This window comes from Triturus cristatus, chromosome 6 (assembly GCF_964204655.1).
Source record: "Triturus cristatus chromosome 6, aTriCri1.1, whole genome shotgun sequence".
Taxonomy (NCBI): Eukaryota; Metazoa; Chordata; class Amphibia; order Caudata; family Salamandridae; genus Triturus; species Triturus cristatus.
The window spans coordinates 1,057,222,554-1,057,239,289 of NC_140589.1; the positions used below are offsets into that span (position 1 = coordinate 1,057,222,554).

Consider the following 16,736-nt stretch of genomic DNA (forward strand, 5'->3'; position numbering starts at 1 on the left):
AGCCACGTCACATTGTGGGGGAAGAAATAAGCCTCCCCCCAATATATCCAGAGATCATGGCCAGCGATAAAGGGAATGTTTCCACCCACACTATTATTTCGAACGATAGGTCCCCGCCATTAAAAATATTGACATGGAATGTGGCAGGTTTGGGAAATAAGTACGACTGTCAGGAATGGATTGAATATACTGATGCCAAAGATCTATGCATGTTCCAGGAAACTTGGGAGAGAGAGGAACATGCGAGGCAGGGTTTTGCAGTATTCTCCATTCCTGCGAAATGGGGGGGGGAAGGGGGCGTCCATCGGGAGGCCTTGAAACCTGGGTCGCAGTTCACCTGGGATGCCAGGCCACGCGTTTTCCAGTGGCATCAGAAGACATACTTGTGGTTCTACTGGAATGGTCCCATTGCTGCAGATTAGCGGTGGTAAATGTATACTCAAGGCCGGTTACCATCTCACAGGAGTCCCCCACCATTGACGAACTGTCGGATCTTCTCGCTGAACTCCCTAAGGGGTTCCCTTTTGTAGTGGGTGGGGATTTGAACTCACATTTTGAGCCCTTAGCAGGTCTCTTAGATGGGGCTTTCTTAGAGGAAGATGCAAGATGGCGAGTACCATTGACAGTATCTATATCGCCCAAAGCTTGGAGCCCACTAGCACTCCAGATTACTGCCCTAACTTTGAGACATGGGGTGAGGGCTTGTAACGGGCGTGCTAAATCTGATATCCCGAGTAAACCCACATTCAATCGGAAAGGTAGGGAATCAAGATTAGACTATATCTTAGTGCAACTATCCTCGTGGTCGCATGTCATTGATTTTAGGGTTATTGATAGAGAAGACAGCGACCACAATGCCCTGGAATTGGACTTTCTCCTTCCTGGACGGGACCATGGGGAAGTAGAATCGCCTAAGACTAACCCTGATCTAGTCCTCGAAAGTAATAGGAGGAGAATTAAGTGGGAAAAAATAGTAGCAAGTACAGTCAAGCTCCCCCGGTTTTATAATAATCTCATTCCCATATTGGAGAACATGGCCACTTTAAGTGATGAACCTAGTTCAGGGGAAAAAAAAAAACAAATTTGGCTGAATCATGAAGAAGTCGTAAAGACTCTGACTGCAGATCTATTCAATAATGGACCAAGGAGGGGGGGTGGAAGGAACCAGTGCACATGGTATAATGTGGTGTGCCGCAGAGCAAGGAGGGACCTTTTGTCGAGCATTAAGAATCGCAAAAGTAGGCCTGAGATTCAAGCCAGGAGACGCGAATACAAGAAGCTGATTGCTAATGCTAAGATTGAGTGGGACCAGAATAAATGGGAAGAACTTGCCAGCTCTCTAGCCTCTATGGACTCACGGAAGTTTTTGTGAATTGTCAACACAGGCTCCGGGGAACTTGTTTCGGCAATAGAGCCAAATATTTCTTCCAAGATTTGGCAGGAGCATTACCAGTCTCTGTACACAGTGGAACCAGGGCATGGAGGCTGTATTATTCCATCTGTACATAACTGTCTGGAAGGGGACCCATTCACCGAAAAAGAGGTCCAGGTTGCCATATCAGGCTTGTCAACTGGGAAGGCACCTGGCCTGGATGGTCTCCCGGGTGATCTTTTTAAACAGGAGCCAGACATATGGGCCCCTTATTTCCTGGTACTATTCAATGCGATTCTGAAGGGTATGGAGGTGCCCTGTACTTGGCTGGGCGCAGAGGTGGTTCCGATTTTTAAGAAAGGCTCCCCCCTGCTCCCATCCAACTACAGGCCCATCAGCCTGACAGATGTGTCGCAAAAACGTTTCGGAAGGCTTATCTTAGATCGTTTACAGAACTGGATAGAGGAGACCGCCACCATGAGCCCTTACCAGGCCGGGTTCAGAAAGGGGGTATCCACCATGGACCACATTTTTCGCCTTAATCTTATTTACTGGAGGACGGCACTTGTCGAGGGGGGCAGCTTGTACACGGTGTTCGTGGACTTGCGTGCCGCCTTCGACTTGGTGCCAAGATCCAAACTCTGGAGTGTCCTGGATGACTTGGGAGTCCCGCCAGATATCCTGGCCATTCTGATTAAATTACATCAGGACAACTTTGCGCGGGTCAGGTGTGGCAGGATGGGGGGCTTAACAGAAAGATTCCCCGTTGACAGGGGGGTGAGGCAGGGATGTGTGCTCGCACCCACCCTGTTTTGCCTCTTTGTCAATAGGGGTATTGCCCACCTGTCCAGGATAAAAGACATCGACGCTCCTAAACTGAATGGCAGCAGGGTGCCTGCCATAATGTTTGCAGATGACACCCTGCTGCTGTCTAAATCCCCCATGGGAATCCAACGGATAGTGGACGGGTTCCTGAAATTTTGTACTGAGAGGGGCCTCGAAATTAACGCCTCCAAGACAACATTTATGATTCTGAACCCTACCCCCTCAACACGTCCTAACCCTTTGTTAGGTATAGTGCGATTGGAGAGGGTTTCCACATTCAAATATTTGGGGGTAACCCTGAATGAGAAAATGACATGGGGGACACATACGATTAAGGCAAATTTGAAACTATCACAGAAAGCGGGGGGTATTACTAGAATGGCGGGTAAATCTATATATCGCCCACTGGGCCCCATGATACAGATCTATAAATACCAAGCTCGGGGGCTCAGTTACATACGGGGCGGAACTTTGGGGCCATGTTCCTGCTAAAAATCTAACAATTACAGAGAACAAATTTCTCAGGCAGCTAGTGGCCCTCCCCTCGAGTACCCCATTGCTTCCCCTGAGATTGGACCTAGGTCTCAGGCCAATCGCTGAGGAACTTGGTCTGACACCCCTAGCCTTTTGGCAACGAATATGGAGCAGCCAGGATATTAGTGATTATAGAAGCGAGCTCCAGGAGTTCCTGGCTTTACCGAACATCAATAACATCCCCTGGTTAAGATACATAAAGAGTCTATGTGAAAGTTTAGGCCTACCGGAATTATGGACCGACCCTGTTAACTCAAGTAGGAGGACCTCTCGAAAGGCACTCTCACAACTTTATTACCAGTCAAAGCTGACCACCGCTTTAGGCAGTACACGGGTGGGCTCATTGACTCATACATTTATACAATTGAAAGACTCTTACCTAATGGAAAGTGTATTAGATGGTATGGGTCCTGTGATGGCAAGAAAGCTATACCTACAGTGGAGATACGGTTCTCTACCCCTGAGGGCCTTCACCAGCTCTTGGTCCCAGTCTTCAACAATAGAGCAGTGCCCAGCCTGTGCATATCCCCAGGAAAGTGACCTACATGTGGTCCTTTTTTGTAAAGCCTACCAAAGAGTGAGGAAGTACTGGCTTCTACCCATTCTTAAAAATATGGGATTTAGGAAATATCTGCCTGCGTTCAGAATCCTAAAAACTGATTTGTCACCTCCGATTGTTTTTGCTGTGGCAAAGTATTTAATGGCCATGTGGTATGTTCGATCTCGTTTTTTAAAAGAGGGGGGGTTGTATAATGTTATAAGATATTGGATTATCTCTTTTTATGTTTTTTTTAAAGGTCGCACTATGAAATTTTCGAAAGTCATTGTTTACATGGAACTGTTTAAAATATCGAAAACTTCAAAATTTTAAAAACTGTTATGTACTTATTTGATGATCTAAATGATCGAGAATAAAGATTATTTGATTTGCAAAATAATCAGGATGAGATTACAGAAAGAAGGGATATGAGATAGTGGCAGGCGAGATGAGGCATAGCCAGGCCAGATGAGGCAGAGGCAGGAGAGAAGTGGCAGGTGATCAGAAAAATAGGTGAAGACACTGCAGCCCTTTGAAGGAGAGTAATGCACTTTGTGTATAAATAATGATTATTGAAATGTAAAACCAGTTTTACAATATATAATGAAGTATTGCACTTTGTATCATTATAGAAATATGGTCCAACACAAATTTACAGTATTTGTCCTGAAGGTGAAGGATATAAAATGTTATAATAACAGTCTTCTTCGTCCACACCACAGATAATCTGAGCACTAGTACGGGAGGGTAGGATGCACAGGCCTATGGGGTGTCTCAGTATCAGACAAAATGCAAAGTCCTAAATGTATCCACTTAATCATTCAAAAGTGTTCACAGATAAGTCCTACCTCCTAACATCCATGGAGTTCCAATTTTGTCACAATCACAGTAAGGCTTCTGACTGGCCCTGGGTCAGCCTCACATGGGTTAGTCTTTGCCTAGTTGCTCCAGAAACTTGTAGTCTGAAGCAAACTAGGGCAAAATAAAAGGTTTTAATCTCATATAGAACCCTCAACCTGGCTAGGAACAATTGCAAAGAATCAACATAACATGCCCCAAAGAAGAGAATTATACTTGTTTTACTTACTTGTGCACTAAACATGAATTGAACATCAATGGCATTAATTTAGAGGCATTTGGTGAACAAGAACATCTATCTAAGCCTTCCCACGGATCCTCATCCACAGAATCAGGAACTACAGACATTTATGACCAAAAATGGAAAGCTTGATTGAGGAAAACCTGAAATTTGATGGATTTGGAGCAGTCTGAAGATTAAATTTAGGGTCAGGAAACTGTGAGCATCAAGATGATGACAATGCAAACTACATATTATACCTACGAATCTTTTTGCTTGTGCGGCTTACAGGAACATTGTGTATGACAATTATCTCTGGAAGCACTCGTAGACAAAGGTTTAGGACCAAGTGCATTTCCACGGATGAAAAGAATGAGAATAACCTTATATTCCACAAAGAAATAACAGAAAGGCATCACTACAGATAATTTCTTTTTTTCCTGGCTACAAAAGGGAATTGATGTGCTGATGCACAAATGCAGGTTCTTCCTGTCTTCCCTTTTGAAAATCCATGAGTAATCATAAAGAATGAATAGTACTCTCGAAAGTCAAAGACTTACATTGCTTACTATGACAGATCCTGGTGATTTTTTCGACACACCAGTAAATAGGACATCTTCTTAAATTGCATGAATTACCACAAGAGGAAAATATTTTGGACTTTTCCTAAAACATTTATGAATTCAAGTAGACTTTTCAACCTCTACCCAAAGCAAACCTACATTTTGAATTATATTACAATGTCCAAGCAGCTGAAAAAAACAAGCTAAAGTGTTACAACAATAATGTCAAACCTGTGCTGTGTTTTCCTCTTGGACCGCTCTTTCATAATCATAATGCAGCTGTCATTGAGACTGCCAAAAGGATGCAGGAAACAATCCTACAAAAATGAATTTCGTTAAACGTCTGTACTGCCAGTGAAATCTTGATGGACTTTGATGTAAATCTAAAACGGAAATTTCATTCATGCGGGGAACCAATAATGTGTACTGAGCCAGATTTTAAAAAGAGTGGAAACTGCTACGACATAGCAAACTCAGAAAAGCAGGAAACAACTGGAAAAACAAACTCCATTAGAATGAAGGAGTATTTTGCGAAGAGAGCGAGCTAGAAAAGAAGAATAGCCATGCTGAAATGTTGCATCTAGCAGAGGGTGATTCCACAGGGATACAGGAAGGTATTAGAAGGAGATATGTATTCATTACACCAGATGATACTGCCACTTTGTACGTACTGTTTTCTACTTCAAGCATGTCAATACAACTGACTCTAAACATGCAGAGACTATAACGTATTGATTGCAAATAAAATCATGCAGAATAAAAGCACTTGGGAAAGTTATGAACAGACTCCTGCAACAAATGTTTTTTCTTAAAGTGAGCAATAAGGATTTGGCAATAACTGCAGTAGTGCAGAACATTACAAAATTTAGATCCGCGTGTTTCACAGTCCATGTCCGAAATCAGCCTCAAATGATGCTATTTTAGTGACCCAAAACGTGTTTGGCAAGTTGAGCATTTACATATGCTGAACAATAAACACAACCTAAAGTATAACCTCAGAGCACGCTTAGAAATCCAAGTGGTGCATCGAACCTATATCGCCGTTAAGAAAGAAGACAGAAGACCTCACGGTTTGAGCATCCCATCTTTGAAGAAAGCTTTATAAGGCAATATAAGGCAATATGGATTTGGCTCCAGGCTCTTGGCATGGGAGACAGATATAAATCATGTAGACAGGTATAATCCTACAGATATGGGGGTAAAGCTCAGCTGTGACAAGAGAAGATGCAAGAAAGATTCCAAGTTCAACTTATGTCTTCCAGAGACACTAGAAGACATTTCTTTGCTAGTTGAATTGCGGACTAGGTGTGAGTACCTCACCAAGGCGACAAATACAGGAGGGACAGAGGCCTACACTTGGCAGGATGAAGTATGGAGTCATAGTACCTGGAAGAGAACGACTTAGTTTAGGAGTATTTCCATCCTTCAGTTTTGATGATTGTGGATCACATTTCCATCAATAAGATTGTAGTGCACAGTCCTGAGGAGGTGCTAAGACAGATCACTCTAGAACCAACAAGCAGTGACGAGAGGAGGAATTTATCTCCCAGAAACAAAGGTATGGTCCAATCAAACATTCCTCAACAAAGCAGGAGGAGTGAAAGTCAGATCACATTTTTATTTAAGAGATGAAGGTGCCAGGGAATACAAAGAAATATAGGACAGCCTCTAATGTTTGGCTGTCCAAATGGCAAACATGAAGAGCAGACCAACCTCTGATTTTTAAGGATGTACACTTGATTTGAATCAAATGAATTAAAACCGAGGAAATTTACAAAGTTGGCAGCTACTCTGAAAATGTGGCATGGATAATCACCCTGTGGATCAACAATGAAGGGGGGCGTGGCTAACCACCAAGCATGGCGGACGCAAACTAGAAGAGCTCCTTGTCCGGCCTGCAGTATCCTGAGGAGCTGGGGCCAAGCTAACCACCTAAAAGCAACAACGCAAAGGCATAAAGGCGGAGGGGAGAGCTTACTGTCCCTTAAGTGCAGGAGAGGACACCTGGCGGAGATAGGCGCTGAGTACGGGCTTACTAGCTGAAGCCTACCTGTGGGGCCTGCCCTTGTGCCTGGGACCTGGAGCTGAGCTGGGTATCGACGCGGCGCCATGAGCGGCATGCTGAGAGGTGCGGCTTTCAGCCCTGCCTCGGGGCTTCTCTCCCTGCAGCTGAGGAATCACGGAGGTGTGGAAGGGCCCCTGCAGCGAATAGTCAGAGGCCGAGGCGCCATGCAGCCAGCCAGGACTGTGCCTTCTCTACCGCCCTGGAGCACTAGAGTGCGGGTGCCCTCCTCCCTTCAGGCCCGCTGAGCGTTGTGTGTTGGCTCTACACTGAGAGCGGTGAATGCTGCGTTGGTATGCCGCAGATGCTGGAAATGATCGAGGGCCCTCTGGGTGCACACAGTGCTGATCGGGACCAGGAGGCCTGAGTAACTGGCTGCCCTGCCGACAGAGTGCTATGGCGGTGGACTGTGGGCAGGGGCCGGCGGAGGCCCTCCTCGCTCCCCCTCCCTACCTTCTGACTTCGGATCTTTCTCCCCTTCGGTGGTGGCGGAGGGAGCTCGGGGACTTCTCTCCCACCTCCCCACCTGGAAGTGCGGGGCGGTTGCTGGGGACTGCCGTGGGCCGCGGCCTGCACACTGGACAACCGGGCTGCTCTGCTGCTATTCTTTGGGCCGCACCACTGAACAAATGGATGCAGGTATAGAGTGGATCTGGCCCAGAGTGTAGCGGAGGCCCGTTCCAAGTCAAGTGGCACAACAAAATATGCAGGGAGCGGAGGTGAGTGGCGGGGGGTCCCCGGCCTATGAGTACTGATTAGTAGCGCCTATGGCCTGGGGCTCTCTCTCCCCCCTCACTCTCCCCCTTTCTCCTCCCGGATAGTGGATACCAGCGCTGCAGGGTCACGTATGAAACTGATGGGACTCGGGGGGCCGCTGGGAGGGCGATTGGAAGAGCCGCTGCTTTGCTGGGAGAGGCCCTTGGAAAGGCTGCCGGGCCTGGCACAAGACCTTCTTCCTTTCCCCCCGGTGTGTGCTGGGAGCTGGACAGTGGTCTGCTGGATGCTGCACAGGAGGCTGTGAAGACACCTGCTGTTACGCCCCCCCCCCCCCAACAGACGCGATATGTGAGGGGGGCCTGGGGAGAATGTAGTAAATCAGACGACATGAGTGAATACTATAGGTTTGTCTCCTGCCCGCTTATGCCAGGCTGGTTAGTACCCCTGTCCAGAGACCTGGAACCTTGCCCTTGTGCGTCTTTAGGGGCTTACAGCCACGAACTAAGGAAAACGCTGGCCCACTGCACTGAATTGGGTTGGCAGCAGACAGGCACAGGAACCCATACACTGCTGACTAAAATACAAGTAGTGAACCCTGCCTTTCGATAGTGAATGCGCCATTGGCTGGACTGCGACACATGCTTGATGAGAATCCCTGGCGGTCAATCAGCGGTGTATTGCACACTACAATGAAATGAGATGCACCAAAGCCAAACTCCCTGAGTCAGCCACCGTGAGCTTGCGTTCGCAGATGGACACAGGCACCCAGCAACCTGTCAAGAATTCCTGTCATGCGAGGGGAGGAAAACGGTAACCAGCGAAAACGGACTACATCTCCCAGGATGCTTAGCGGTTGAGAGGTTATGTAAACAGGAGAGCTGTTACATAACTCAAGGAAAACACGCCCTTATGTAAACAGGAGAGCTGTTACATAACTCAAGGAAAACACGCCTTATAAAGGGAGGAACCGGGAGGTACAACGCTGTCGGATATTGTGTTTACACCGACGTACCTGCTTCGTGAAGAGCAGTGTTCCGGAGTGGTGCTCCAGTAAGGCAAGAACGGAGGTAGGTCGAGTCGTTACTCCCTGGGCCGTGTCTTGCCCCATCGTCACCTGTGAAGGACCCGGAAGCTCTACCGGTCAACCATTGAGCTTCGCTTTTTGACTCGGCTGAGTCAAAGCGCAGTGGCGCTTTTGCTGGTTGGAGTCGTAACTCCCAGCCCGACCAGAGATACAGGGACTGCCAGCTGTAACGCACACCAGGAGGTGTTTGCCGCGTTACAGACTCGGAAGTCCACAGGATCGATCGAGCGGCTGCTCTCGGTTCAGTCTTCTTGCTTTTGATTGGGGTATCGCTGACGCATCACCAGGAGGTGACTCCGCGTCCCGGTGCAGTCTGAGGAAGAGGTTGAGCGGCTGCTCCCTTCAGGTAGAGACCCCGGCTGGGTGTTTCCCTGACTCCTCGATTCTCCCCAACACTCTTCGTGCCCCTCACAGCCTACCGATTGGCATTGTCGGCCATTTCATTTCTGCCCTCTGTTGGCATACGCCGGGATCGGCGTATATGCAGAGGACGGTTAGGACCATCCGTGCTGTGGGCTGGTAACGTACTTAGCCTGGTGGATTCCAGTGACTATAACTTTTGTTTATTCTTTGTATTATTTTTGCCTTCATTAAAATAACTAACCCTTCACAAGTGGTTGCGTCCTCATTATCGTGTCTGTTAAACGATCCTGAGACGTTCAGGGCGTTACACAACCACTATTAAGTTGTATATCGCCCATGCACATGGAATCACCACTAGACAAGCTAAACCTCATTCTATAAGAGGTGAGAGACTTATGAAAATCTATTAAGTAGCAAATTGGTTCCCTCACAACGGGATTCACTCTCTTAAAGGTAGACCACGCCAAACTGGCTGAGACTGTGAAAGATAACAAAACGACACTAGCGGAGTTGATGCCACAGCACTAAGAACATACATCGCAACTCACTCAACTGCAAGGACAAATGATGGATCTCCAGGACAGAGTTGACGATGCAGAGGGCAGGAATCGCCAGAGCCAAGTTTGCGTCATCGGCATGCCGGAACGCAGGGAGGGCTCCGACGCCACCAAGTTCATGGAAAAATGGTTCAAAGACAATGTAGCTCTGGAAGGTCTTTCAGATTTTTCTGTGTGGGGAGGGCGCACAGGATACCCTTGGGCCGGCCAGTGGCAGGGGCATGCCCTCGCCCCATGATCGCTAGAATATTAAACTTCAAGGACCGAGACTGGTTGCTCTAAAAGGCAAGAGAGAGATCCCCAATCCAATTTGAAAATCAAAGAATATCATTATACCCGGACTACACCATGCTTGTGCAGCGCAAAAGGTCCTCCAATCAGGCTACAAAAAAAGAGGCTCAGGGCGGTATACCTAAAGTATGCATTGCTATTCCCAGCACGCCTGAAGGTCCTGCATGATCAAAAAGCACCATTTTTTGAAACCCCGGAGGGGGCTGACGAGTGGCTGGAAGTAATGTTCTCCCCAACAACATCTGGGGCCTCCTCACAAAACATGCCACATAGTCCCAAGTCTACGACAAGTCGGCGATCAAGATGCAACAGACTGGCCCACAGCTCCCAAGCTAGAAATCCCACTCTGGAGCAAGCCCTGAAGGGCCGTGAGGAGGCGATTGCAGCGGCAAGTACGCTTAGAGACCCGCACCCTCAGTCGACGTCGGTTTCCTCGGAGGAGAACACTATTCACTCTGATTCTGAGAACAGTATAGCTCTGCTTAGCACTGCAACTCCTCAGAGAGCAGAAGATTTTATAGGATAAAAGTAACATCCCTTATTCCCACCCCCTGTTCTTTTTTGTACATGAAAGGACATGCTGGGAGCTGATTCGGACAAAGTATGTTTAGAACTGAGATTTGATCAGATAATAGCCGATCGACGCATATGCCCTTTCCCAGCTCTGCCAATGTATGTGGTTAACTGTATCTAGGCCAGGCTTAGGGAGCTCGGTAACTGTACACAATACCATGCAGGGTGTAGGTAGCAACCCCCAGCATACAAAATCAACTTGAAACGTGCTTAGTTTTCACATTGTTGTGATCCTAGTTTGGACCAGAGCAGTTTTAGCTCTGGACCTAGTATTTCAGTTTAATGTAGGGGTGTTTAAGGGAACTGGCTTGCTTTACACATTGTGAAATCTCTCATTGGCCCGAAGGCCCTGGTTTACCATACGTAGCATTCACAAACATGAGACCACATGCTGGGTACTTATAATGTAATCACCTGGAATGTCGGGGGACTTGGATGCATACATAAACGTCATAGAATACATGCGCAGATCAATAGGCGCAGGGCCCAGATAGTGTTACTGCAAGAGTCTCATCTCACCGACTCAGAGATCAGTAAATTGCGCAAGAAATGGAGGGGACAATTCTTCTCCACATCATACTATGAATTTGCAAGGGGGGGCAACAGTATGAGTAAGGAATGGAGCCCCCGTTCGTAGCGTTAGAGACGTGAGCTGATACACTGGGTAGATACACACTGGTGCGAGAAACGCTGGATGGTACGCAAGTGGTGCTGGGCAGCCTTTATGCCCTAAATCTGAACAAGACAAATTTCTTGCAGGTCTCAATGGGGTGCTGGCAGACTGGGTGGCCTACCCATATGGATACTAGGGGGCGATCACAATGCGGTCATGGACACTATTATGGATCGCTCACATCCACCGATTCCAGGGGCAGGATTTGTTAAGCAAGTGGAGGCACTGTGTAGATGGTCAGAGGGGTGGGCACTAAGAGACATTTGGCGTCTTAAAAATCGAAGCAATAGGGAATACTTGTTTGACACGAGAATACACCGAATATTTTGTTCCATTCCCCTTGCTACGCAAGTGACTCACACTACATACTTGGAGAAGACGTTCTCCAATCACAACCCCCTAGAGCTTACAATCGGATGGGGCAGGATCCCCACCCAGGTCCCCACTTGGAGACTGTGGCCACAGATGCTGGAGGATTCTGTTTTTCGGAACACACTGGCAATAGACATCACAAACTACTTTGCAGAAAACACAGATACTGACTCCACATGTCAGGTAGACTGGGATGCTTTTAAAATCGTCATAAGGGTGTGCCCATCAGCATCACTGCAGGGGCAGTACAGGAACTACACAATAACCTCAAAATAGCTGAGAACACCATGAATGCAATAGTGCAGGAAGTGGCGAAGGATCCCACCAAGACAGCGGCACTGCAAGGGGCACGCATTAAACATGCTGAACTATTAGAGAGCCTTAGAGTAATGGATTACAGAGCGTACACTCAGATAAAACACACAGAGGATGGGAAGATGTGTGGAACAGTGGCCAGGGCGACTGACTCTGGAATCTGGGGGCTCGCAGTTCGATCCACAGTGCCGGCGGCAGATCAGCCCAGCACCATGTGACTCTAGGCAATAGCTAGCTTAATCTTCCCGACGGCCCCCAGCGCCTTGACACCTTTGGGTAATTGTTCGCGCTTTACAAATACTGGACATTTACATAAGTCTGGTGCGCTGTTAGCGCCCATTATACGCGATGCCCCTCACGCTACTACGATACATGAAAAAGCTGCATTAGAAGGGAACACAGTGCACACCCAGCAGGAAATAAATTAATCATTCCATAAGTATTACCAAGCCGCAGTGCAACAGAAAGACGAATCTATAGACGCTTTCTTAGATGACCTACCATTCCTCCAACTAGATTACACTGCCAGGGAAGAACTGTCAGGCCCCATTACCAGAGCCAAAATCAGAGCAGCTATATGGGCGCTGCTGCGCAACGAGGCCCCCAGTCTAGATGGCCTACCTATAGAATTCTTCGACACCTTTTCAGATACATTGATTCCCCACCTAGAACAGCTGTACAAATCCGCGATGGATGCTGGGGCCCTCCCCTCTACCAAAATGCAAGCACAAGTTTTATCAATCCCTAAGCTGGGTCGTTCTGCTCCAGATATTGCAGGGTATCGACCCCTCTCTCTGCTTGCCACAGAAAATAAAATATTATGTAAACTACTGGCACGCCGCTTACTTCCATACTTACACAAACTCGTACATGTGGATCAATGCAGGTTTATCCCTAGGCGCAGCACATCCCTCAACATTAGGAGACTTTATTATGTCATGGGATCCACTCCAGCAGACACACAGAATGCAAGGTTGTATCAAATTAGACTTTAGACAGGCCTTTGACACCTTGCAATGGGATTACATGGCCAGGTCACTGGGGAAGTTTGGTATACCGCTAGGTGCAATTGCTTTACACAGGACCCATGGTGCGGGCCCGGACCGGGAATCACATATCAGGTACATACCCAGTAGGTAGAGGCACCCGTCAGGCATGCCCGCTGTCACCTCTGCTTTTTGTGCCTGTGTTAAGAGCCTCTGGCCATCAAGCTGCGGATAGAGGCAGAGAAAAAGGGATCAGACTGGATAACGTCACGGACGTGCTCTCAGCATATGCTGACGATATAATTCTATATACCGGGGGCGTGGCTACGTCGTGCTGTGGAATGGCTGCCTTCTGAGGGGCTCCGCAGTCCAGGCTCCATTATCCTCGCAAATCGCTGTTTATATTCAGAATCTGCCAAGGCTGACCAACACAACCTGTTGCTAAACTGAATCGCACCACCTGGGGAAGATTTGTTCGGAGACAGAGTTGGAGCTGAGCTACACGACAAGTCTAGCCGCAGCCTGGTTGGAAAGGTATCATGGACGCCGCGTGCCTTTGGAAAGCCAAACTGAGCTAATGTGCTCCTGAGACTCCCGGGCACCACCAACGCGACTGACCGTAGCTCCGAGGGAAAAAGAGCTAAGTGTGCCAGAAGGGAACCAACCTTTTTTTTTTTTTTTAAACACTTTATTTTCAAATAAAGGAAATAATTCACAGTGCATTGCATAAAAAGTCGTCACATACAAGCCATAACGTTCCTGACAGTTGTAGCACAATAGTGGATATCATATCAATCAGTAAAAAATGTAACCTCTCAGTCGACATTAACCCCCAAACCTCTCCTGCGACCCCCTCCCGCAACCCCCAATCCAAGTTGGCGCACTTAAGGCTGTCCATATCTTGCAATTGCACTGAGCACTACCCCACCCCTCTGTCCCACACCGTCACATCCTATAGCGGTGTGTCTCCGGGCCACCTCTTCACCTCACCCACTCGGGCACAATGCCACTGCCTGCTTGTGAGTTTGAAATCTGCTCGGCCACGTCCAGATGAGCCCTCAGTGGACCCCAGATGTCTCTGGAACGGGATGACGATGGCAGGAGGCTGGCATATATTTCAACTTGCGTGTTGCAGCAAGCCAGGCTAGTCATCCAATCCTGCAGTTTAGGGGACGTCTTTCTGCCCCAGTGAATAGCCACCTCCCTCTTTGCCAACAGCAGTCCAAGGGAGGCCAGCTTCCTAACTTTCTTGGGAATCTGGATTGTATACCCCAAGAGGGCAATTTCAGGGAGGGGGACAAGTGGGATACCAATAATCTTCCTCAGGGTCTCATGCACTGCTGCCCAGTAGGTGTGTAGTCGAGGACAAGACCAGGCCAAATGCAGAAAATCAGCATGCGGGGAAGCACATTTTAAACAAGTGTGTGGCTTGGAGGCATCAATCTTATGGGCCATGGCAGGTGTAAAATAGGCGCGACGAAGGAATTTAAAATGTAATAACTTATGCCGACTATTGAGTGAGATGTCCCTGGTGGCCTCGCAGCACTTTGCCCATTGTTTATCTGAGATTGGCCCTCCCATTTCCGTTTCCCACTCCAGACTAAGCTTGGAGTCATCTACAGGGAGCATCTGAGCACAAGTCTTGTACAGTTTGGAATTTAGGCATGCGCCGCTTGTGTTTTCAAGGATCAAAATTAGTGGGGGGGGAACGAGTCAGGCCCCACCGGATACGTGGGAAACTTAGAGCGCAACGCGGATATCATTCTGGACATGTTGAACCGGGTCAGGAAATTGCAATCAGAGAATCTGTCGCCTTCGTCTAGGGAGAGAATGTGCCCCCCAGGGGAACAGTTCACCCACCTTCACTATGTCCGAGGCAGCTAACGTACGCTACATTGTGCCCTCTCCCGTAATCGGAAACCATCTAGCATTGGGTAATGGTAATGCTGAGGAATACAGAATTGTGGCCCCTGTGCGCCTCCTCAACTTTTCCCATGCACAAGTAGTCGTGGAAACCGTTTGACTGTCACGCGGGAAGCCACCCGGCAGCACCTCGCGCAGCTTATCAGGGAGAACTAGGTCAGCCTCCGGTTTCAAAAAGGGGATACGAGTGTCAGGGTGGAACCAAGTGTGGGCATAATGGCACTGCGTAACCAAATAGTACAACTGTAGATCTGGGACACTAAAGCCCCCTTTATCATATGGCAGGGTCAGAATGGACCAACGGACGCGGGGCCTTTTTCCACCCCAAACCAGTCGGATCAAGAGTGAATGTAGATTGCAAAAAAAGGCGTCCGGCAGGGGCACAGGGATATTATTAAAAAGATATAACAAATTTGGGAGAACCACCATTTTTAGGATAGCCACCCTGCCAGCCAGCGATAATGGTAATTTCAGCCTCAAATTTTTGGAAAATCTGGCCATAGTTCAAACGGATCATCTGAGCCGTATCCAAATGATTATGGACACCTAGGTATTTCACCGAGTCGTGACACCATTCTAGCGGAAACTCGCAATCCCATGGAACTGTGCTCGCTGTAAGCGGGAATATGATTGACTTGTGCCAGTTGATTCCCAGCCCCGAAAACCGGCCAAATCGAATAATCTCCCGTATCAGGGGAGTTAGGTTCAAGTGTGGTTCCCGGACATACAGGATAGTGTCGTCCGCATACCAGTAATGGGCCCGTGTTAAACTGTAGGCCACTATGCAGATGGCGCTCCTGGAAGTGCCTGACTAGCGGATCCATTGCCAGGATGAACAGTAGGGGAGACAGGGGGCATCCCTGTCTGGTCCCTCTATAAAAACGGAACAGCGCGGACAACGTGCCATTCAAGCGAAGCCGCGCTGACGGGCCGCTATATAGTAGGGAGACGATAGCAATGAAGCTGAAAGGCAGACCCATTCGCTGCATCACTTCCACGAGAAATGGCCACTCCAGAGAGTCGAACGCTTTTTCAGCGTCAAGAAGCTCCGCCGCGGCCGGCACCTCAGGTTGAATTCTGTGCAAAACGGTGAACAGCGTCCGGAGATTCAAGGATGTAGAGTGTTTGGGGACAAAGCCAGACTGCACTGGGGAAATGATATATTCCATCAGTTGTGATAACTTGTTAGCAAGCACCTTCGCCAAGATCTTGTAGTCCAAATTCAATAAGGACTGTGGCCGATAAGAGCCACATTGTTTGGGGTCCTTGCCTGGCTTTGGAAGCAGAATGATCACCACCTCACACATTGTGGGAGGGAGTTGCTGCTTCTCCAGAGCCTCCGCATATACTTCAATTAACTGAGGGGCCAAAATGTCCTTGAACTCCTTCTAAAAGTCCCCGGTAAAACCCATCTAATCCCAAGGCAGTGGCACCCCTCAGGGTGTAGATAGCTAGTATAACATCATCGACGGATATTGGCTGTGCCATAAAATCTAACAAGTGTTTGTCCAAGAGCACCAACGCAATCTCATCCAGGTATGCAGTCTGGGCAGTTCCGTCAGGGTCAGCTCTAGATGTGTAAAGTGTAGTGTAACACTCCAAGAACTAGTCCCAAATGTCGGCAGTGGAAGAGAGACTGGTGCCGGTGGCTGATTGTAGATCGGTAATGTGATTTGTACTGTAAGGTGGTCAGAGCATGTGCGCCAGTACTCTGCCTGGCCGCTCCCCCTCCTCATATCTCCTAGCCGTGTGGTACATCCCCATGTACAGAATCTCCCGATCTGCAGTGTCCCTATATTCCATCAGTAAAGCTAGTCGCGCAGCCTGAGTCGCCACATCAGGCGATTTCGTCAATTGGGAGGCACGCTCAGTGCGGCTCAACGTTTGTTGAAGGTCTTTAAGTACCCCTC

At 48.2% G+C, this 16,736-nt stretch overlaps 1 protein-coding gene across 10 annotated transcripts in view; it reads right to left on the reverse strand.

Moving 5' to 3' along the window:
• EPB41L2 (erythrocyte membrane protein band 4.1 like 2) overlaps nt 1–16,736 on the reverse strand; it is a 680,749-nt gene that overhangs the window by 634,030 nt on the left and 29,983 nt on the right. For 2 of the 10 annotated variants that reach the window (XM_085611880.1, XM_085611890.1), the window contains exon 2: nt 5,142–5,227. The exons of the other annotated variants lie outside the window; for them this stretch is intronic. The gene's annotated coding sequence lies outside the window, so the exon portion shown is untranslated. The remainder of the gene's footprint in view (nt 1–5,141; nt 5,228–16,736) is intronic. 10 annotated transcript variants of the gene reach the window in all.